The 22,286-nt window shown below is 36.8% G+C and overlaps 1 protein-coding gene and 1 long non-coding RNA gene across 5 annotated transcripts in view; one reads left to right on the top strand and one right to left on the bottom strand.

Annotated features, from left to right (window-relative positions):
* The window catches only part of pkmyt1 (protein kinase, membrane associated tyrosine/threonine 1), a 53,390-nt gene that overhangs the window by 8,210 nt on the left and 22,894 nt on the right, over positions 1–22,286 (top strand). The window lies entirely within an intron of this gene.
* On the bottom strand, positions 6,020–9,169 carry LOC130238260 (uncharacterized). The gene is made up of 3 exons (XR_008838621.1): positions 9,101–9,169; positions 7,934–8,021; positions 6,020–6,345 (listed from the first exon to the last, which is right to left on the bottom strand). It is a non-coding gene; the product is annotated as an uncharacterized LOC130238260 (long non-coding RNA).

The following is a 22,286-nucleotide window of genomic DNA, read 5'->3' as shown; positions in this document are numbered from 1 at the left end:
ACGATTCATATGGGAGTCGCTGGGATAATAAGGTAAAAATAAATGCAGATTATAAGACCATCAAAGTGTTGTTTGACCTTGCATGCATATTAGACTGTTGTTGGAGACCCTTACAACCTAAATATGACCCTATTTCATGTATAATATGGGCTCTTTAAGCTCAGGGGAGAGGATTTTTGCCATTTTTGTCTCGTCTGGAGACCTGGAAGGTAATTTCGGATGAAGCAGGACCAAAAGTTATCCGCTAAGATCTGTGAATGCCTCCAGCGCCTGCGACTTAACAGTTCAGACTCTGGGTATATCACTTGTGGCAAGGAACCATCAGGCCGCCGTATGAGCAGACTGTTTGGGGTCACGGGGTCAGGGTCTGCAATGTCCGATGACACATACCCTAGAGGCTTTGAATTGAGAATTGCTTCCACCTCTAAAAGAACTGTTAACAAGACTTCTGGAACAGACTGAGTGCCTAAAGTAGTGTGAAGGGCTGACTTTACTGAACGCACCTCTCGTTCCCACACTGCTGAAGGGTTAAAGCGAAACGGAATTTTTTGGCAAGCAAGCTGTTTCTGTAACTCGGGAGTCATTTCCATGAAGGCTTCCTTTAGTTTTCTTTCACCCCCTAGTTCTCTTTTACTATTCTATTACTATTACTATTACTATTAATCAATACTGATTAATGCTTAATCAGTAACTGGGTCACTGGATGATGAGCGTCCAAGACAATAGGGTGTAAGGAAGTCTCCTCTATAGATTCAGCTCTTCTCAATCTTCCTCCAACTCGGATTAGACCATTAACTCTGTCCAGTTCCGGAGCTAAGGTAACAAGGCGACTGGTTGAAGATACCCCTTTCCCTCTGTCCAAACACAGATAGTCAGTGGGAAAAGACTCCTGCTGAACTCTCTTTACAATAAGCATCTCAGCTTGACGGTAATGATCTGCATCAGGTGAGGAATCAGCAGTAGGTTTGCCTTAAACTTCTTTGGCAGTGCCATCCAGGAGTTCTGTCCAGGTGTGATATTTCCAAGTATCATTGAGGTTGGATCCTGAGTGTCCTGCTATAGTTCCACAAAATACAGACTTCCGTTTCTCTGTAAGGTCCTCTGTTAGGATGGTACCTGGCATTACTGGCCAAGTAGCTGGATCTTGGATTAGGAACGGGGGTCCTTGTGACCACCTGTTAATCTCTACAAGGACATTCAGGGGTTTACCTCTGGTGAGGTCGTCTGCAGGATTATTGGCAGAATCCACATACCGCCATGAACATTTCTCTGTTAATTCCTGGATCTCTGCGACTCTATTGCCAACAAAAACTTTGTAGTGGCAGGATTCGGATTTGAGCCAAGTGAGGACAGTGGATGAGTCTGACCATAACACTGTGGACTCTATTTTCAAAGTTAGTTCCTTCTCAAGAAATTTGGCTAACTGAGCGGCCACTAGGGCTCCACAAAGTTCCAATCGAGGAATTGAATGTGCACGTTTGGGTGCTACTCTGGATCGAGCCATAATGAAAGACAAATGCACTTGACCTCTGTTGTCAGTTGTCCTCATGTAGGCAACGGCTCCATACGCTTGTTCTGAAGCATCTGCAAATATGTGGACCTCATGAGTGACACCATCCTTCTCCATCCCTGAAGGAGTGTAAGTTCTAGGCAGGGTTATTTTTGGCAGGTACTGGAGTTCATCCTCCCAGGAGCGCCATGACTGCAGAAGCTCTGATGGTAAGTTTGGGTCATCCCAACCACGCTGTTTATTCCAGATCTCTCTAATTATAATCTTTGCTCGGGTGGTGTAAGGCAAGAGCAGTCCAAGAGGATCATAGTGTAGCTAGGACTCTGTAAATGTTCCTGAGGGTAGGTTTCTCATACACAATAGGTCTGTGCTTGTACGCCAGTGTATCAGTCTGCCAATTCCAACGCAGGCCTAAAGTTGACTCTGGTAGGTCAGTCTTGTCTTGAGCTAACCAAAGTTCCAAGCTTTCTGCTCGGGCTTTTGATGGTAAGTGACTCAGTACACTGGGAACATTACTGGCCCATTGGCTTATGTCAAATCCAGCTTTAGAGAGCATCTCTCTCAGTCCATCGACCAGCCATCGACCATGGCCATTCACCATGCTGGAATTTATGCAATGACCCCATCACTTTAACATTGCTTCAAAAATAATTTTTAAACCAGATGAACAAATTTCCTCTAAAAGTTTTTAAAAAATAACCAATTTTTTAATTTTTGTGAAATATGTGGCCTAATAGTGTTTTTAGCAATGTGTCACATACAGATGTTACTACTTCAATGTGTTCCTTATGGCGCCATTCATACCGCGGCGACAGCGGTACTTGGTGCACCAGCAGCTTTTGACCGCTGGGTGGCAGTTTAACCACAGATATTCAGCTTTGCCTTTCCACAACACTAAACAGACTTTTCTGTGCGTACCTTATGTGATCAGATGTGTTCAATTAAAATATAATTTTGATTTAGTTTTCTTAGTAATAAACATGATCGTACCAGGGCTTAAAGTATTCCGGCACCATGCCGGATCTCCGGCGTGCGGCCGTGAGAGAAAAAAAAAATAGAGCTTTCACATGCGGTTTAGTTGGGGATGCTCAAAATAACCGATTAAGCAATAACCGAAAGGGCACGTTTGTAACCGATGAATGGTATCAGTTAAACGATTAAAATATGCTTTATACATTTTTAAAGTTTGGCTGCAGACGGGGCATCTGTTAAATGGTTTACTGACTGCAGCCAGTGTTTTACGCTCTGCTTATGCTCGCTCAGCGCCAATCTGGAAACATTTTGGATTCGTGGCGAACGAGAAAGGCGAATCAATAATTAGGATGAAGCTATTTGTTGGGCTTGTTTAGAAAAATAAGTGTTAAATGGACAAACACGTCGAACCTCCAGAGCTGCGGTCATGTCACCCAGCCCATGGAATGCGGAGCCAGCTCCGGTGTCATCTACTGAACGCAAATGCCCAGCTAGTCCAGCCAGGTATGGCAGAGAGGCCTTTTCAAAAATGGCCAAATACAAAAGAGAAACTGATAAATAGTAGACGTTGATGAGAAATGGAGCAGCATATTTGGTAGTTGAGAACGCGCCGCTCCGCGATATAGAGCTGGTTTCCGAGAAATGCAGGCGGCGGAGCAAGATACCCTCTTTGCCACAGTATCTGCATGCGCTACAGGCACACGTCTCAGTGCTGCTGGAAACATTGTAATCTCAAATAAGTCTCCGCTTAAACCGAACAAAGTCAACATGTTAGTTTTTCTGGCAAAGAATTTAAAATATGAATAGAAAACAAAAGGCGGAGAGACGCAGTTTTTTTTTCAACATCTGACTTATGTTGTTACAAGCCTAGGCTAATATTTTTGTTCTTCGTTACTATTTATATTATTATTGATTAGTATTTGTGAAGTTTCTAAAATGTAACGTTTACTGTTTCAAGCAGTTAAAGTTATTTCTATTTAACTAGCCTACATTATTATAGGCTGTATTGTGTTGTTTTATCAACGAAAGTTAAACAACAAACATGTTCGTTTGTACGGATATTTAGCATAATACTTTGGTCTTTTTTGATTTCTTATTGTTTTACATGAAATGTAAATTAACTTAGGTAGGCTACTTGGGTACAGGGGCGTAATTTGTTGGTAGTATACCGAGGAATGCTTAGACAGTGAATATTGTCATCATTATTTAAAAAATTATAAATAAATAAAAATAAATAAAAATAAATAAATAAATAAACCTTACGGAAAGGATGAAATAAAGGAAAAGCATGCTGTTAATCATTCTTCATAATCTGATTCGTAGCTATACATGCAATAAACTTATATTGCGCCGACAAGAACAAGCTCTAAAAGGTAAAGTCTAAAGCCAGAGGAGTTATTGATATTAATATTAGTTGTTAATATGATCGTAAACACTGCGTTGTATAATTAACGCCGTCATTGTGTCGTGTCTGCGATTTTATTTTCTCGTTGAAGAACAGAAAATTCATTTTATCGCTGTCTTCCCAGCCAGGTTTTTCAACATCTGACTTATGTTGTTACAAGCCTAGGCTAATATTTTTGTTCTTCGTTACTATTTATATTATTATTGATTAGTATTTGTGAAGTTTCTAAAATGTAACGTTTACTGTTTCAAGCAGTTAAAGTTATTTCTATTTAACTAGCCTACATTATTATAGGCTGTATTGTGTTGTTTTATCAACGAAAGTTAAACAACAAACATGTTCGTTTGTACGGATATTTAGCATAATACTTTGGTCTTTTTTGATTTCTTATTGCTTTACATGAAATGTAAATTAACTTAGGTAGGCTACTTGGGTACAGGGGCGTAATTTGTTGGTAGTATACCGAGGAATGCTTAGACAGTGAATATTGTCATCATTATTTAAAAAATTATAAATAAATAAAAAAAAAAAAATAAATAAATAAATAAACCTTACGGAAAGGATGAAATAAAGGAAAAGCATGCTGTTAATCATTCTTCATAATCTGATTCGTAGCTATACATGCAATAAACTTATATTGCGCCGACAAGAACAAGCTCTAAAAGGTAAAGTCTAAAGCCAGAGGAGTTATTGATATTAATATTAGTTGTTAATATGATCGTAAACACTGCGTTGTATAATTAACGCCGTCATTGTGTCGTGTCTGCGATTTTATTTTCTCGTTGAAGAACAGAAAATTCATTTTATCGCTGTCTTCCCAGCCAGGTTTTTCAACATCTGACTTATGTTGTTACAAGCCTAGGCTAATATTTTTGTTCTTCGTTACTATTTATATTATTATTGATTAGTATTTGTGAAGTTTCTAAAATGTAACGTTTACTGTTTCAAGCAGTTAAAGTTATTTCTATTTAACTAGCCTACATTATTATAGGCTGTATTGTGTTGTTTTATCAACGAAAGTTAAACAACAAACATGTTCGTTTGTACGGATATTTAGCATAATACTTTGGTCTTTTTTGATTTCTTATTGTTTTACATGAAATGTAAATTAACTTAGGTAGGCTACTTCCCAGATAGCAAAATGACTCCGGAACGGATCCGCGGCGAAGGTGTGACATGATCCGCGACGGACATGCAAAACGGGTCCGTAATGGAGTCCACTTGCACACCGCAACGGATCCGGAAAGGATAAGAATTCCGGATCCGATCCGGACCCGTTTCAGACCTTACCCGTATCCGCTAATAAAGCTGTTCATCCGGCCCGGATCCGATCCGGACCCGCTGATAGAGTAGCTCATCCGGCTCAGATCCGATCCGGACCCGTTGATACACTAGCTCATCCGGCTCGGATCCGATCCAGACCCGCTGATAGACTAGCTCATCCGGCCCGGATCCGATCTGGACCCGGACTCATTGATGAAGTAGCTTATCCGGATCCGATCCAGACCCGTTCATTAGTAGATAATTTGGTGCTGATACCTTGAGTTTCCTAATTCAAAACTAATCTGGGCAAAACTACCTAAAGAAATATCTAAAATCTATAGAACATTAGACAATAAAAACTTGATATTTAAAATGTCTGACCTAATCACTCAAAACGTCTAAATCTAAAATCCTTTTAGCCAATCACAAAAAAACTATAAAAATAGATAATAGGGTAAATATGTCAGTAATGACCTATTATCAAAGTTGTACTACGTATACACTGAACGGAACAAATAAAACACAATGAAAAAATTGTACCGTTAACTGTTTTACTTCATAAAAGCATTTTACTACATGAAAAAGAGTAAAAGGAGATTAAAAGCAGAATTAATTATAGACTTTGCTGAACAGAATGGTACTATTTTAAATGACCATTTCAAAGAGTTCACTGTTGAGTCAAGATACTGACAGTAGGGCAACTCCTTGAGCTTCCCCTGTCTGCTGCCAGGTTGAACCATTGTATCACATGTTAAACAATGACATCATTAGTGGCGGCGACGCAGTAGGTAGTGCTGTCGTCTCACAGCAAGACGTAGGTAGTGCTGTCGTCTCACCAGTCGCTGGTTCGAGCCCCGGCTGGCTCAGTTGGCATTTCTGTGTGGAGGGTACATGTTTTCCACATGTTTGTGTGGGTTTGCTCCGGGTGCTCTGGTTTCCCCCACAGTCCAAACACATGCATTACAGGTGAATTGGGTAGGCTAAATTGTCCGTAGTTTATGAGTGTGTATGGATGTTTCCCAGAGATGGGTTGTAGCTGGAAGGGCATCCGCTGTGTAAAACATATGCTGGATAAGTTGGTGGTTCATTCCGCTGTGGCGACCCCAGATTAATAAAGAGACTAAGCCGAAAAGAAAATGAATGAATAGATGAATCATCAGTGCGGCATGGGAGACATAGTTCTTTCTCACAGCACCTGTAACACACAAGCAGATATTCTTTAAAGGGGTGGTCCACTATGATATGATATTGTAAACTTTAGTTGATGTGTAATGTAGCTGTGTGAACATAAACAACATCTCTGAATGTAAGACACTCAAAGTTCAATGCAAAGGGACTGTGACATTGAAAACAGCTCTCACTTGATTGGCTGAAAGGTACGAGTTGCCTGCTTCTGCCAGAACAGTCTCAAAAATACACATTTTTCCCCCCAATTTCTGTTTAACGGAAAGCAGATTTTTTTAACACATCTGTAAACATAATAGTTTTAATAACTCATTTCTAATAACTGATTTATTTTATCTTTGCCATGATGACAGTAAATAATATTTGACTAGATATTTTTCAAGACACTAGTATACAGCTTAAAGTGACATTTAAAAGCTTAACTAGGTTAATTAGGTTAACTAGACAGGTTAGGGTAATTAGGCAAGTTATTGTATAACGATGGTTTGTTCTGTAGACTGACGGGGAAAAAATGGCTTAAAGGGGCTAATAATTTTAACCCTAAATTGGTCTTAAAAAAGTAAAAACTGCTTTTATTCTAGCTGAAATAAAACAAACAAGACTTTGTCCAGAAGAACAAATATTATCAGACATACCGTGAAAATTTCTTTGCTCTGCTAAACATCATTTGGGAAATATTTAAACAAGAAAAAAAAATTCTAAGGGGGCGAATAATTCTGACTTCAACTGTATATTTATGCCTTTTTGGAGTCAAACACTTTGGACAACGTTTAAACAAAATTTTAGACCTCGTAAAAATGTGATTAAGACTTTTAAATACCTTTTAAGGGCCTTAATTTGATACTGTAGCTACAGCTATTTGCGTTTATTTGACAGTAAACCTAAAACTGCTCAATTTACAGCACAGGTTATTCATTATAGACATAGCAATGTGACTTTCTGATTGACTAGAAGACCATTTTAACAATAGGGTATATGCAGAAGTATGCTAAAGGATTTTAATTTGTCAGTAACCTGGGCTAAGTGCTTCCAGTGAACTGTATGCCATTACAAAATCAGCACGTTTAATCAGCGTCTGTTTTCTTTTTTTGGTCTCATTTTACGCTTGAGCAACTAAATGAATGACAAAGTCTATTTAACTGATTGTATTTTAATTCATTGCAACATCGATGCTGTAAAAGGAACCGTATAAAATGGAAAAAAGTCACATAAACCGTTCACCGGAAGTTTATTAAACACTAGTTAAACACTAGCTCTGCATATACCCTATTAACACAGTATGTGTTTTTTCACTCCTAAGATTGACATTCAAAAAAAAAAAACTTTTAACAGTAAAACACTGTAAAAAATTCTAAAATGTCCCTCTCTGTTGTCATCTGAAAGTCAGTCAAATTTGTGCAGCCATCACTAATTTGTTAAAGTCGTTTAACTACATCTATATGTGTCCTCCTACTTAAGGCAGAGCTAGAGACAAGAGCAGTTTTCCTATTCATTTCATCTAAAAGAAATTTTACCGGAACACAAAACAGATTACAACCAGTAAGTTATGGAAAAGAACCAAAACTTGTCTCTTTAGACTTAAAACTATTAAAACTTACTTTACTCTAGCAGTTGAAATAGTAAGATGACTCCAACAACAATTCTGAAATGGTCCAACAGACTGGCAACACCTGAATTAACTGTAAGCTGCAACAGAAAACACACATGCACACAGTATCTTAATATGATTTTGTATGATATGAAATAATGATTTGAAACATTACATAGGGAGGAGCAGCATATATGTAAAAATTTAGGCTTAAACCGAAATAAGCTGCAACAGAACACACACAGCATCTTGCAGTGATTTAGTATAAAAAATAATGATGTAAAACATAACATGGGGAGAAGCATTAGGCCTGTCACGATATCTATTTTTTGTTGTACGATGTATTGCACCAAAATATATTGCGATACTTATTTTATTGTCAATTGAAGATTATTTTAAGCCACTTATTATATGACAATAACAAAACAATTACATACACACACACACACACACACACATAAATACACACACACACACACACACACACACACACACACACACACACACACACACACACACACACATACATATATTGTATGCATAATGCAAGTACACTCTTTCAAAAAACAATGAATATTTTATTCTTTAGAATGTTTGATTTAATTAGTCATTTTAACAGTTTAATAATGATTCATTGGAACCAGAATGTGAAAACATATCGTAAACAAATAAATAATAAATGTTAAAGAAGTGCAAGGTAAAAAATAACAGAGGCTGCGATATCTGCTAGCAGATCTATTTTCAGCTGTCAGACACCCGCATAAAAATATACTATAGTAATTTATGGTAAATACTATAATGTTTTTAACCATACTGACACTGAAACCTCGAGTAAAGATAGAGATGTTGCACAATCAGCTAAAATGTTGTTAGAATTGTTTTTATGTATGGGCGATATATATTGCATCATCAAAGATTATTGAGGTCATGTGTTGTGCGATAAGTCAAGTATTGATTATTGTGACAGGCCTAAGAAGCATGTAAAAATGTAAGCATAAACCAAAATAAACTCAAACTAGTATCCTATACCAGAACCAAAGAATTGTGATTAAAAGTGGGTTTTCTAAACTCAAAATATTGGAATGAATCTTTTTCAATTGCACATTTATTACATGTTAAAAGTTGTAGTATATACCATTGCCATTATTTAACAAAATAGCTGTCTTTCAAAACTTACATTACTCAAATGGTTGATAAAGGTGAAATGGCCTCCAAGAAATTGGCAGCACTTGAACGAACTGTAAGCTGCAACAGAAAACACACAAACACACACAGACACAGACACAGACACACACACACACACAGAGTATCTTAATATGACTTTATTATGACATAAAATAATGATCTGGAACGCAACATAGGGAGGAGCAGCATACATGTAAAAATATAGGCATAAACTAAAATAAGCTGCAACAGAACACACACAGCATCTTGTTATGATTTAGTATAAGAAAGAATTATGTAAAACATAACATGGGGAGAAGCATAAATGTAAAAATGTAAGCATAAACCAAAATAAACTCAAACTAGTATTCTGTACAATATCCAAAGTATTGTGATAAAAGTGGGTTTTCTAAACTCAAAATATTGGAATGAATCTTTTTCAATTGCACATTTATTACATGTTAAAAGTTGTAATATATACCATTGCCATTATTTAACAAAATAGCTGTCTTTCAAAACTGTTTTAATCTTACATTACCCAAATGGTTGAAAAAGGTGTAATGGCCTCCAAGGGACTTGGATGAACTGTAAGCTGCACAGTGCACACATACAGAGAGAGAGAGAGAAACACGAAATTATCATTTGAAATAATTATCTAATAGAATATATTTGTCAAAATATAGACAAAACTAGTCTCAAACTAAATGGAGGTGGGTGTAAAAAGTAACTTTAGGCCTAAACGTTAGGCCAGGGCTATTCAAATAGTTTGTCAAGGGGGCCAGTTCATGAAAAGCACCCCAACTAGGGGCCGGAGAGATATGACTTGCAATATAAATGATGAAACAACAGCATAAGAGCTCATATGCTGTATTTCAGCTCCTTAAGACACTCACATTGGCTTTTTCTACATTAAAATGTTAATATGTTGTATTTTAAAACTAAATAATATCAGTGCATTGTACAATATGCTTTTTTTACAAACATATTCAAATATTTTATTTTAAAGCACAACAAAAGCAGTGTATAAGTGGGATTATTCTACATTCAGACACATTCTTATGTTGTGTCTTAAACTGCGTAACAATTAGGGAGGCAACTATAATAGATATTATAGTTAAACCAGTGCGTGTGCGTGTTAGCCTTGGTGTAAGTTATAAATTCGGCCCGCGCGCCGCCAATTGAATAGCCCTGCGTTAGGCCTTGTCTCGCTATTTTGCAGGAAAGGGGTGATAAATTACGATAAAATAGGCGCTCACTACTGCATTAAAAACCAAATAGGTAATTCAATCTCCCCCACACTAATAAATCCCGTCCTAATAGCTTTAACGTTACTCAAAGTTATTTACCAAAGCTATTTTTAATGTTACTCAAATGTAGCGATATGCTAAATACAAATGAACAGCTAACTTTAGCTTATCTTGGCGTAATTTTGAAATATCAATCATTTCAGGATAAAAAAAATATCAAACAAAGCAATAATGATTACATGAGTGCACAGATAAAACATATTTACCGTTTTCCGATCTGCGGGCTCCTGCTACTTCATTCTGGCGACTACACTCTGTGACCGCGACCGTTGAAATGGGCGCGTTAGATCAGCGCATCCGCCCAGGGTCTGTTGCGAGCCCACGAACTGACAGTCCGCCGTTAGGAGGCGGGGCATATTGTTTGCGAATAGCCAAACTGATTCTGACAGCATAGCGGAGCTGGCGGCTTGAGGGCGGATCCGCCCTGGAGTCTTTTGCTATCAGGGTTGGGTACAGGGGCGTAATTTGTTGGTAGTATACCGAGGAATGCTTAGACAGTGAATATTGTCATCATTATTTAAAAAATTATAAATAAATAAAAAAATAAATAAATAAATAAACCTTACGGAAAGGATGAAATAAAGGAAAAGCATGCTGTTAATCATTCTTCATAATCTGATTCGTAGCTATACATGCAATAAACTTATATTGCGCCGACAAGAACAAGCTCTAAAAGGTAAAGTCTAAAGCCAGAGGAGTTATTGATATTAATATTAGTTGTTAATATGATCGTAAACACTGCGTTGTATAATTAACGCCGTCATTGTGTCGTGTCTGCGATTTTATTTTCTCGTTGAAGAACAGAAAATCCATGTTATCGCTGTCTTCCCAGCCAGGTTTTTCAACATCTGACTTATGTTGTTACAAGCCTAGGCTAATATTTTTGTTCTACGTTACTATTTATATTATTATTGATTAGTATTTGTGAAGTTTCTAAAATGTAACGTTTACTGTTTCAAGCAGTTAAAGTTATTTCTATTTAACTAGCCTACATTATTATAGGCTGTATTGTGTTGTTTTATCAACGAAAGTTAAACAACAAACATGTTCGTTTGTACGGATATTTAGCATAATACTTTGGTCTTTTTTGATTTCTTATTTTTTACATGAAATGTAAATTAACTTAGGTAGGCTACTTGGGTACAGGGGCGTAATTTGTTGGTAGTATACCGAGGAATGCTTAGATAGTGAATATTGTCATCAATATTTAAAAAAAATTATAAATAAATAAATAAATAAATAAAACACCTTACGGAAAGGATGAAATAAAGGAAAAGCATGCTCTTAATCATTCTTCATAATCTGATTCGTAGCTATACATGCAATAAACTTATATTGCGCCGACAAGAACAAGCTCTAAAAGGTAAAGTCTAAAGCGAGAGGAGTTATTGATATTAATGTTAGTTGTTAATATGATCGTAAACACTGCGTTGTATAATTAACGTCGTCATTTTGTCGTGTCTGCGATTTTTTTTTTTTTTTTTTTTTTTTTTTTTTTTTTTTTTTTTTTTTTTTTTTTCTCGTTGAAGAACAGAAAATTCATGTTATCGCCGTCTTCCCAGCCAGGTTTTCATGCACAGTTTCCGTTTTTGTTTCTTCTCAAACAATAAAGTTTCGCTATAGCAGGCCCGGCGGCAGGATATCATAAATGAGGGCGCAAGGGCGATGTTTTTATATGACGTGCTAAAATTGAAAAATGAAATTTACATGAAGAGCTTTATTAGTGAAAAGCTGCCGAGCGCAACGAAATGGGCTATAAGCTATATTTGCTCTTATGTGCTGAAATACTTAACACTTTTCTTAAGACCACAGAATAATATGCAACATCTAAATGTCATATAGCCAATAAGGAAAAATTAACATGTTTCAGGTCTCTCCAGTGCATTTGGACTGAATATTTGACTGTGTCTTACTGGATGTCTCCAGTAACTCTATAAACATAGAGGCACAAGCAGACTGTAGAATTCATTCATTAATTCTTTCTTTTATTTATTTATTGTCAACCAAATATATATATAAATTAATATGTGTGTGTGTGTGTGTGTGTGTGTGTGTGTGTGTGTGTGTGTGTGTGTGTGTGTGTGTGTGTGTGTGTGTGTGTGTGATTGCAGCAGACTGAAGAAGTTGTGCATTGGGTGGGTGGCATCTGCTGTTATGCAGAGGGCTCTACGGGTAAGACGTGTGCTGTAAATGTCCTGAAGGGAGGGGAGAGAGACACCAACGATCTTCTCAGCTGTTCTCACTATGCATTGAAGTGTTTTCCTGCAGAAAATCCAAGGTTCCATACCACACAGTGATGCAGCTGGTCAGGATGCTCTCAATAGTGCCTCTGTAGAAGGTGTACATGATTGGGGCTGGTGCTCTTGCTCTTTTGAGTGGCAGCCTGTTTGAACATATCCCAGTCTGTGGTATTGAAGCAGTCTTGTAAAGCCTCTGAAGAACCTTCTGGCCACACTTGTATCTCCTTGCAAACCGGTTTGGTGACTTTAACTATCGGTCTGTAAGCAGGCATTAGCATGACAGTTAAGTGGTCCACCAAGGTGGGGGAGGGCGAAGGCTTTGTAAGCTCCTCTCTGTGTGGTGTAAACAAAGTCCATTGTGTTATTGCCCCGTGTTGGAAAATCTATGTGTTGTTGTATTTTTGGAAACACACTCTTTAGGTCTGCATGGTTAAAGTCCCCTGCCAGGATGAGAAAAGCATCGGGGTGGGCTGTCTGCTGCTCACTAATGTGCAGTTTCCGTAAACACAAAAGCACAACAGTCCTTTACAGTCCTATGTGATGAACGAAGTAGACGGATGTAGTCCAGTTTGTTGTCTAGCGAGCGTACGTTCGCTAGAATGATGGAGGGGATTGCGGGTTTGTGGGGGTTAGCCGCTAGCCTTGTTCGGATACCCCCGCGCTTACCCCTCTTCTGCTTCCTCTCGCGCCGCTTGAAGCGCCTCCATTGTGGGCGAGGTGGTGAGGTGGGGGTCGGAGGATGGGTACGCATCCGGAGCAAGCCGAAATCTTGCAGCTCATCAGTGTCCGCGGAGTTTAACTTGTGAAGTTTGTTTCTACCGATGTCGAGCAGAAATGTTCGACTATATGTGCACTTGGACAGATAAACGTGACGTTGACGCACAATAACAAGGCGACGTACAAGACCAGGAACACAAAAACACATTAATAACATATTAATAAATAGTACCAAGTTTTAACACATCTGCTGCATTCCAGTGGAGCCTCCGTTGCGCTCTACCACAGCTGGCAAAACTTTCTGAAGGTGGTTTAAGCACCAAATAAGTGTTTTAAATTATGTTAGTCTCCTTATTTCTTTCCGTTTTATTTTAAATATTATAAATGTTTAAAGTTTTAGGTAAAGACGTCAAAATATGCCCACACATGCAAGCTAAACTAGATCATATCTGAGTCATCATGCTTTATTACCCAACCAAAATCAGCGAGGAAAAAATAAATGTTTTAAATTAAATTATATTTAAATGTTAAATTAAATAAAAAAATGAATTTAAAATTTAAATGCCATTTAAAAATAGTTGCTAAAATTAATGTGTTACTTACTTACATTTTTAGGCATTAGCCAAACAGAAAGCCTGTCTACGGTAAATCCACACGCACTAAATAGCCTACCTTTTTCTTTTATAACACTGTAAACATAACTTCGCAGGTCGATCATCTTCAAACGCAAAAGGCATTTTTAAGTGTCCTAACTTGACTGCTGCTGTAGAATGGGATGTTTTTTTTACATAACTTTAAACGTGTGCTTTAGCTATGTCAAAATGAAAGCAAATTTTTTAAGGGCTCTGCGTTTTGTCAATTGTATAGCTTTAATAATAATAATAATAATAATAATAATAATAATAATAATAATGGATATAACAAATTATAATATTATAGTATAGACATTTTTACTAGGCTACTTTAATATTAATCCCTAACTGAAAAACGAATGTGAAATGACTGGCAGCTGTGCTAAAATTAATATAATGGCAAATTTCTTCTGCGTTTTTTCCCTTTATAGCTCAATAGTTTTATTCAAAGAATATAGTTCTCTCTTTAACTTTCAGGTTTGAGGTGGGGGAAGAAGTGGCAGAGGCAATTCAAATGTACCATCTCTAAATTAAAAAAGGCCACTTACGCGGCATCTGTGTGTAAAGATTATTACCTTATTTTTATTTTATTATTATTATTTATTTATTCATTCATTCATTCGTCATTCATTTTCTTTTTGGCTTAGTCCCTTTATTAGTCTGTAATTGCCACAGCGGAATGAACCGTCAACTTATCCAGCATATGTTTTACGCAGAGGATGCCAGGAGGGCCAGCTGGGGCTTCGGGACGGAGTGAAAGGAGAGGCAGGACTTTGCCCCGAGTCTGGGAAAGATGGCTTGCCGTCATTACACTAGTTTTCTGATGGCACACAAGTTACATGCGCCAAACACATGAACAAATAAATTAATAAATAAGGGAAAGAAAACATCTAGCCTTATAGGCTGAGTTCTTTTTGATTATAATCGCCGTTAAGTTTCCATTTTAAATGTAAGGCTGTTGCAAAAAATAATAAAATTGCTTAAAATAATACAATTTTAATTTATAAGTGACTTTGCTGCGTCCCCCTTGATGTTTCAATAACGCATAATAATCTATACACCATATTAAAGACACTTAAATAGACATGATTTCGGCCTCACTGATGCCCATTAACTCCTGACAGACAAGCTTTTGGTTATGAGAAGGGGGAAGGGGTCTCCACTATTAAGTGTTTTTCACAAACATGAATACACAAAATCCAAAACTCCTATAGGACGGATGGCGTAACAAAACCTATGCGTTTAAAAATGAAACCGCATTAAATATGGGGCCTTATGAAAATGAATGTTTCTATCTTTTGAACGGTGACGGCATAATATCATGGAATTACTTTCAATAGCAAAATAAAAAACATCTCAAGGAAGAACGGACAAAAGAAAGTTTCACTTCTATCTCTCTTTAAAAGTTTTGGTTTGGTTCATTGTAAATGCTCAGTCTCGTTATGAACTGATCGTCATTTCTCTGTGTTGGTGGAATAAAGCAGGCGAGTCAGCCGCACCAATTTATGAGCAGACAGAGCAGGATTCTCATGATGACCACCAGCGCAATTCCGCTCTTTGTTATGAGCCGTAGTTTCAGTGTAAACTTAGTAAAGGTGAGTTTCTTTGGCGATGATGTGTACAGTGTTAGATTTTATATTTAGCGGACATTTGCGCTGAACACGCGGTGAATGCAACGCATCAAGATTCGGGCACCTTCTCCGAAAACACTCGATTGATCTCAGCTGGCGGATCAACATTTACCTCATGTTATGATCGCTGTCATCTGCGCCATTATTATTATTATAACTTTAGGGGAGGTTTGCAAACCTGTGCACTTTTCACTCTTCAGCCGTTTGTATTTCCTGCAGTAACAAAATCTCCCTGTTCATTATATTCAGACACACAAATGCTCCCAAATATATTATGAGGGCGCATAGATTAAATTTCGGGCGCTCATGCGACCAAAATGGTTGCAATTTCGAGCCCTGTAGTATAAGGACATGTATTCAGACCACAACTGAACGTTTGAAGAAAATTGAATGCCTTATTATTTAGAATTAGCTATTATTGATGTAAATGCAGCCGTTCAAGGCGCATAATTGATTTATTACGGTGCTGACGGTATTAGAAAATCCATGTCGTGGCGCAATGTCACACCGGTGTACCGCCCACCCCTACTACCTGTTATTTAAAATATCTATATTACGCTCCAAGCATTCGCCAAAAAGAAAATATTTCTAAGTAAAAACACAGAACATAGCTGAATAGAGTGTTGCCTGCTTTAGAGGATGGGTTAGTAATTATATTATAACTGGTTATGTTCAGGTCAATGAAATAATACCTTTAATAAATAAAATATGTTCGTAAGAACGTGGTGGGCCAGTGATTCCGTCGCTGTCATCAGTGGTTTAATGAGCTCAGGAGAATTCTGCTTTGCATTTTTCTATGCATTACTAACATCACTAAACCAGACATTTGTTTTATAAGTTAACCAAATATTCGCAGAGATTCAGCAGTTTTTTTTCTGACGCGTTTGCCAGTCATGCCAGTCAGTGAAAAAAAAGTAACCGTGGCCCTGTTTGCAGGTATTAATATTCGTTTTTTTCGTCAATCTGATGCAATTTTTATTATTTATACAGGACGTTAAAATGCAATTAAAAATTTCAAACCAATTAAACTCAATTTATAAAAAGGCTAGCCTATTTTATGCATTAAATATAACTAATTTCCTTTATTTCTGATTAGACCATGCATTTTAGACTGTTTTACAATTGTAATATGTGCATATGCTTTTTTTTTTTAAATAACATTCCTTTAACAAATATTTTAGCACATTGAAAGTAATTAAGTGACCTGTTTTTTTTTTTTTTATTAAAACCTTTATGCAAAAGGATCAGAGGATAAATTATCGTAGGATAAACGTATCTTATGGAAAAACACCAATTGACGGGCTCTGCTTTCGGTTTTAAAAGAATCAAGCAGCTTTAAAAAATATAATTTGCTGAAGAGAAATGACAGGAAAAAAAGAAAGAAAAAGATAAAATATATAGGGACTGTTAAAAGAACATTTTTCTTTAATATATTCTTTCGACTCCGAAACATCAGCTAAGAAAGATTATGATGAATGACGGAGTTTCTCTATTGCCTGCTTCAGCAGTTGTCCCGGTCCCGCTGGTTATGAACGAGGAGGCAGAGAGAATGCGCTGTTAAGTTTCGGCTTGATATATTTAAATAAAAACTAACACCGAACTGCTTTTAACGCTCAAAAAGTTAAACTAAAATGCACAATTCTTGTTGGTTGCACCCGCGGGATGCACAATGAACCAAACGCGGCATTATTTTAATTCTATATTCGTGAAGAATGAGCCATGAGATTGAGATTTTTGAAGGTGCTCTCTAGCGGCGAAGTTCCTGGCAGAGTAGCTAGTGAAAAAATGTGCATAAAGAAATTGGACAAGAGGAATAACATTTTAAATTATATAACAAGCATCGTATTCTTTCTAATCCTCGCCCAGTTTTAATACAAGTTGTGTTTTTTTAATATTTGTGGCTGGGAAGTTTATTAAGAATATATTTATAATTATATATAATTAAATAAATACATAATTATATATATATATATATATATATATATATATATATATATAGAGAGAGAGAGAGAGAGAGAGAGAGAGAGAGAGAGAGAGAGAGAGAGAGAGAGAGAGAGAGAGAGAGAGAGCAAAAAATTATTTTTATTATACTTTTAGTGATCTGCTTAAGGTAGGTCAATTTATTTTTTTTGCTTTTGATGAAGCAGCATTCAACTTAAGCTCTTTAGACCATGCCCCTGACCGTTTCTCAGTGTTTCGCCGCAATATCTTTAAATAAATTATTTATTTAGGCATATTTTCATTATTAATTTATTTTCATTATTCGTTTATTATTATGTACATTAATTCAGACATAAAATAAGATAGTAAAATATAATCAACAACGAAAATGTAAATAAAAACATAAATAAAAACATAAATGAAAAAGTCTTGTCTTAGTCCTATCAAAACGGCAAACACTAAAAGCAGGCTAAAAGACTGCTTTATTTATTTATTTAAGACTACTTATTGTACTGAATGTTTGTGCTTTCATGTTAGTTGTCTTTTATTTCTTCAATTCCAAAACGAGTCCTCTTTGCACTTAAAAAGTTTACAATAAAGTGTGTTAACAAATTTTAAATGATTAATGAAGGACTTATAATGCTTTGACCTATTGTTTAATATCATTTACAAGCACAGTAGCATATTTAAAGCTGCTGTAAAGGCTATTTCTTTCCGTTCGCATCCCGTCCCTTTGCGCCCCCTGGCGGCTTTTTCACAAACTGCGGTCTTACACTAAAAACAGAGCAGCATTTATTTCAAACGGCGGCGGTATAAGCCACGGCGGTAATAGCCACTTTGAACTCTCACCTACTGTATATAGTGCTCAAAATACACCCTTCACAAATCTTTCATTTTAATTAATATTTTCTATAGGAAGCTTTATTATTATCAGTACCGAAGCCAAATCTGGACCTATAATTAAAGCATTCTCATTTTTTTGCCAGTTCATATTTCATACTCCCGCATTGAGTATTTTCCCACCAGTAATTCTATTATATAAGATATTTCTGAATCAAAGATCCACCCAATAATCATTAGTGATCACGCTCCTGTAATATTAAAACTGAGTATAACCACCGCAAATAAACCCATTTCTAGATGGCGATTTAATACTTCTCTTCTCAAAGACCATGATTTTGACAGCTATTTTAAAAGAGAGTGGGCATGGTTTCTAGAGATAAATGACTCCACTGAAATGTCCCCATATCTTCTGTGGGAAACAGGAAAGGCAGTTTTAAGAGGAAAAATAATTTCATATTACGTTTACAAAAAAAAAGAGAAAGAACAACAAGCTGAACTGGAACAGAAAATTAAAGAACTAGAATACATTAACATAAACAATCCAACAGAAGAAACACAAGATTTGCTGAGAAAATATAAATCACAATTAAATAAACTAATTAATACACACACTCAATTCCTTATTCACAGACTACGACAAGAACACTTCCATCATAGTAACAAATCTGGTAAATATCTGGCTAATCAAATCAAACACAATAAAGAAAAAAACAACAATATCAGTCATTAAGGACTCAGCAGGGAAACCCACCAATTCACCAGAAGAAATAAATAACATCTTTCAAAAAATGTACAGCAATTTACATTCCACTGAAAAAGACCCATGCCAGAATGACATAAATTCATTTTTTAGCAATATTAATCTTCCTCAACTAAATAAACGGCAAATAAATACTCTGGAATCCCTTCAAAAATGTTTTAATGCTCTTAAACTTATGCCTAAAAATAAATCACCTGGTCCTGATGGTTTCCCTGCTGAGTTCTACAAACACTTTTGGTCTATTTTATCAAAACTGTTCATCCGTTTGATAAATGAATCAAAGCAAAAATTTTAACTCCCAGAAACCATGAACACAGCCACAATTGTACTCCTCCTCAAACCTCCTCATCCAATTTCACTAATCGCCGTGGACACTAAAATAATTGCTAAAGCACTTTCTCCTAGAATAGAAAAAAATCATGCCATCTATAATCCATCCAGATCAAATTGATTTCATTAAAGGTAGACAATCATCAAATAATACACGCAGACTCGTAAACCTAAAACACCACTCATCAATAAACAAAAACAAATTTTTAATACAGTCACCCTCGATGCAGAAAAAGCTTTTTATAAAGTAAACTGGAAATTCCTGTTTTCCACATTAAAGAGGTTTGGTTTTGGGGAGTCATTTATTAACTGGATTAAAATTCTCTACACATCACCATCGGCTACCGTCATTACTAACGGACTAACATCACACAGCATTCTACACAGGGGAACTAGACAAGGATGCCCACTCTCTCCCTCCCTATTTACCATATTCATCGAACCTCTTGCAGCAGCTATCCGTCAAAACAACCTCATCAAAGGAATTCAAACATTAAGCATAAACCACAAAATAAGTCTTTACGCTGATGACATATAGTTACAAAATCCCCAAACATCATTACGAGAAACAATAAAACTTATTGACACTTTCTCAAATATTTCTGAATACTTAATTACTTAATTACTTAATAATTAATTGGAATAAATCTGCTATACTTCCGGTACATTCCGCTAGTGTGGATGTGACATCCCAAACATCACAAATTCCTCTGTGCACCAACTACATCACATATTTGGGTATCACTGTTTCCGACAGGCTGTCAGAGTTGTTTGCTCTTAACTATACTTCATTACTTAAAAAAAATAGATGAAGATCTTCAACGTTGGATGAACTTACCACAATCCATTATGGACAGATTATCAATTCAATTCACCTTTATTTGTATAGCGCTTTTACAATATAGATTGTGTCAAAGCAGCTTCACATAAAAGGTCATAGTAAATTGGAACAGTGTAGTTCAGTTTGGAGTGTTTAAGTTCAGTTCAGTTTAGCTCAGTTCAGTGTGGTTTAAAAATGTGTGGCCAAACGTCTTGTGCAGAGCTGCCGTCTCAGTGGCGGAGACTGGAAGCCTCAGCGAAGACTCGTCTATCTCTGGAGCGTCACAGGAATCAGTCCCATGTTCTCCACTCCTCCATGACCACCACAGTAGCTTCTCAGGATACGGCCTGGTCCAGGATATGGAAACCTTGGGATCACCTCGTCGTTGGTCTTGGATCGAATCAGTGACTCTGCATAGTCTGAGGGCCTCGGGAAGAGTATCCCTAGGTGGAAATGGAGAATAAAGAGAATAATTAGCGTAGCTGCTGTTCATAGTGTATATAAACAAGGTGCAGAAACATGTGTGGAAGCCCACTAAGTGATGCACTGAGTGTATGCTTTACTAAATAGATAGGTCTTTAATCTAGTTTTGAATTGTGAGAGTGTGTCTGAGCCTCGGACGTTATCAGGAAGGCTATTCCAGAGTTTAGGAGCTATAAATGAGAAGGCTCGACCTCCTTTACTCGACTTTGCTATTCTAGGTACTACCAGAAGCCCTGAGTTTTAAGATCTTAAAGAGCGAAAGAGCTAGATTATTTAAAGCTTTATATGTAAGAAGCAATATTTTAAATTCAATATGAAACTTAACAGGCAGCCAGTGTTAGGAGAATATAATTAAGGTGATGTGATCAAATTTTCTAGACCTGGTAAGAACTCTGGCAGCTGCATTTTGTACTAATTGAAGTTTGTTAATAGAGGATGCTGGACAGCCAGCAAACAGTGTATTACAGTAGTCCAGCCTAGAAGTCATAAAAGCATGGACTAGCTTTTCGGCATCTGAGATGGATAGCATACTTCGCAACTTAGCAATATTTCTTAGGTGAAAGAAAGCAGTTTTTGTGACATAGTTTCTTCACTGTAACTTAAACATTCTGATTAAAGAGCAACGAAATTAATTTTTTTCTCTTCATTACACTAAACAATAGATGTCACTTTAAAAATGCACAGATCTAACATGATAAAAACCCCATCAAGATCGACATCTTTAGATATTATTATTATTATTAATTATGTGTATATGTCTGTTTAAACACGCATCCAAAACCCAGACTTTCGCTCCGCTTCAAATCGCGTGTACAGAATCCATTTAGGAAACAGCATCTATTTATCACTATGGAGTGCGTCAGCTGACAGTCATGCACCGTATATGACTGTTTTGAGGATTGCATATGAAGGGGCGACGGCACCTGTATTGAAAATAAAAGGGAATTCTGCCATTTTTGTTTTTATTTTAAAGTGTTTTCATGCCAAACAATGTTGCCAGATGTAGCTGACTGATTTCAGCCCAAAAACTGTCCAAAATGCAAAAAGACCCACCCATTCATCTGGAATTTTTGTATACCAGCCTATGTTATTTTTCTCCCGCACAATCCTGTTCAAAACCGCTCTAATGGGTGGGAAACCACCCAATATGGCAACACTGATGCCAAAACATGAGCGAAAGCATAGAACAGACTCGCATTTAAGAGCAAGGGTGGCCCCTGGTGGTTCGGCGGTATGGGTTGCGCATAGGGAGGATCGACTCTTTAATGTTTATTTGCCACCCTTCAGAGAAAGACTGAAAATACGGGAGAAATACGGGAAAATACTTTAACGGGATGATAGCGGGATACAACTGAAAAGTACGGGAGAATCCCGCGAAAAACAGGAGGGTTGACAGGTATGCTACAGCTCGAGGCAATGACTTAGAAGCACATAAACAAGAACACAGTTCTTCCAAAATGAGAACAAAGATTTATTGAGCTACACTACGATAAAT

Source organism: Danio aesculapii, chromosome 12 (genome assembly GCF_903798145.1).
Source record: "Danio aesculapii chromosome 12, fDanAes4.1, whole genome shotgun sequence".
NCBI lineage: Eukaryota > Metazoa > Chordata > Actinopteri > Cypriniformes > Danionidae > Danio > Danio aesculapii.
Note: the sequence above shows the minus strand (reverse complement) of the source record. Positions and strands in the feature narration are given on the sequence as shown.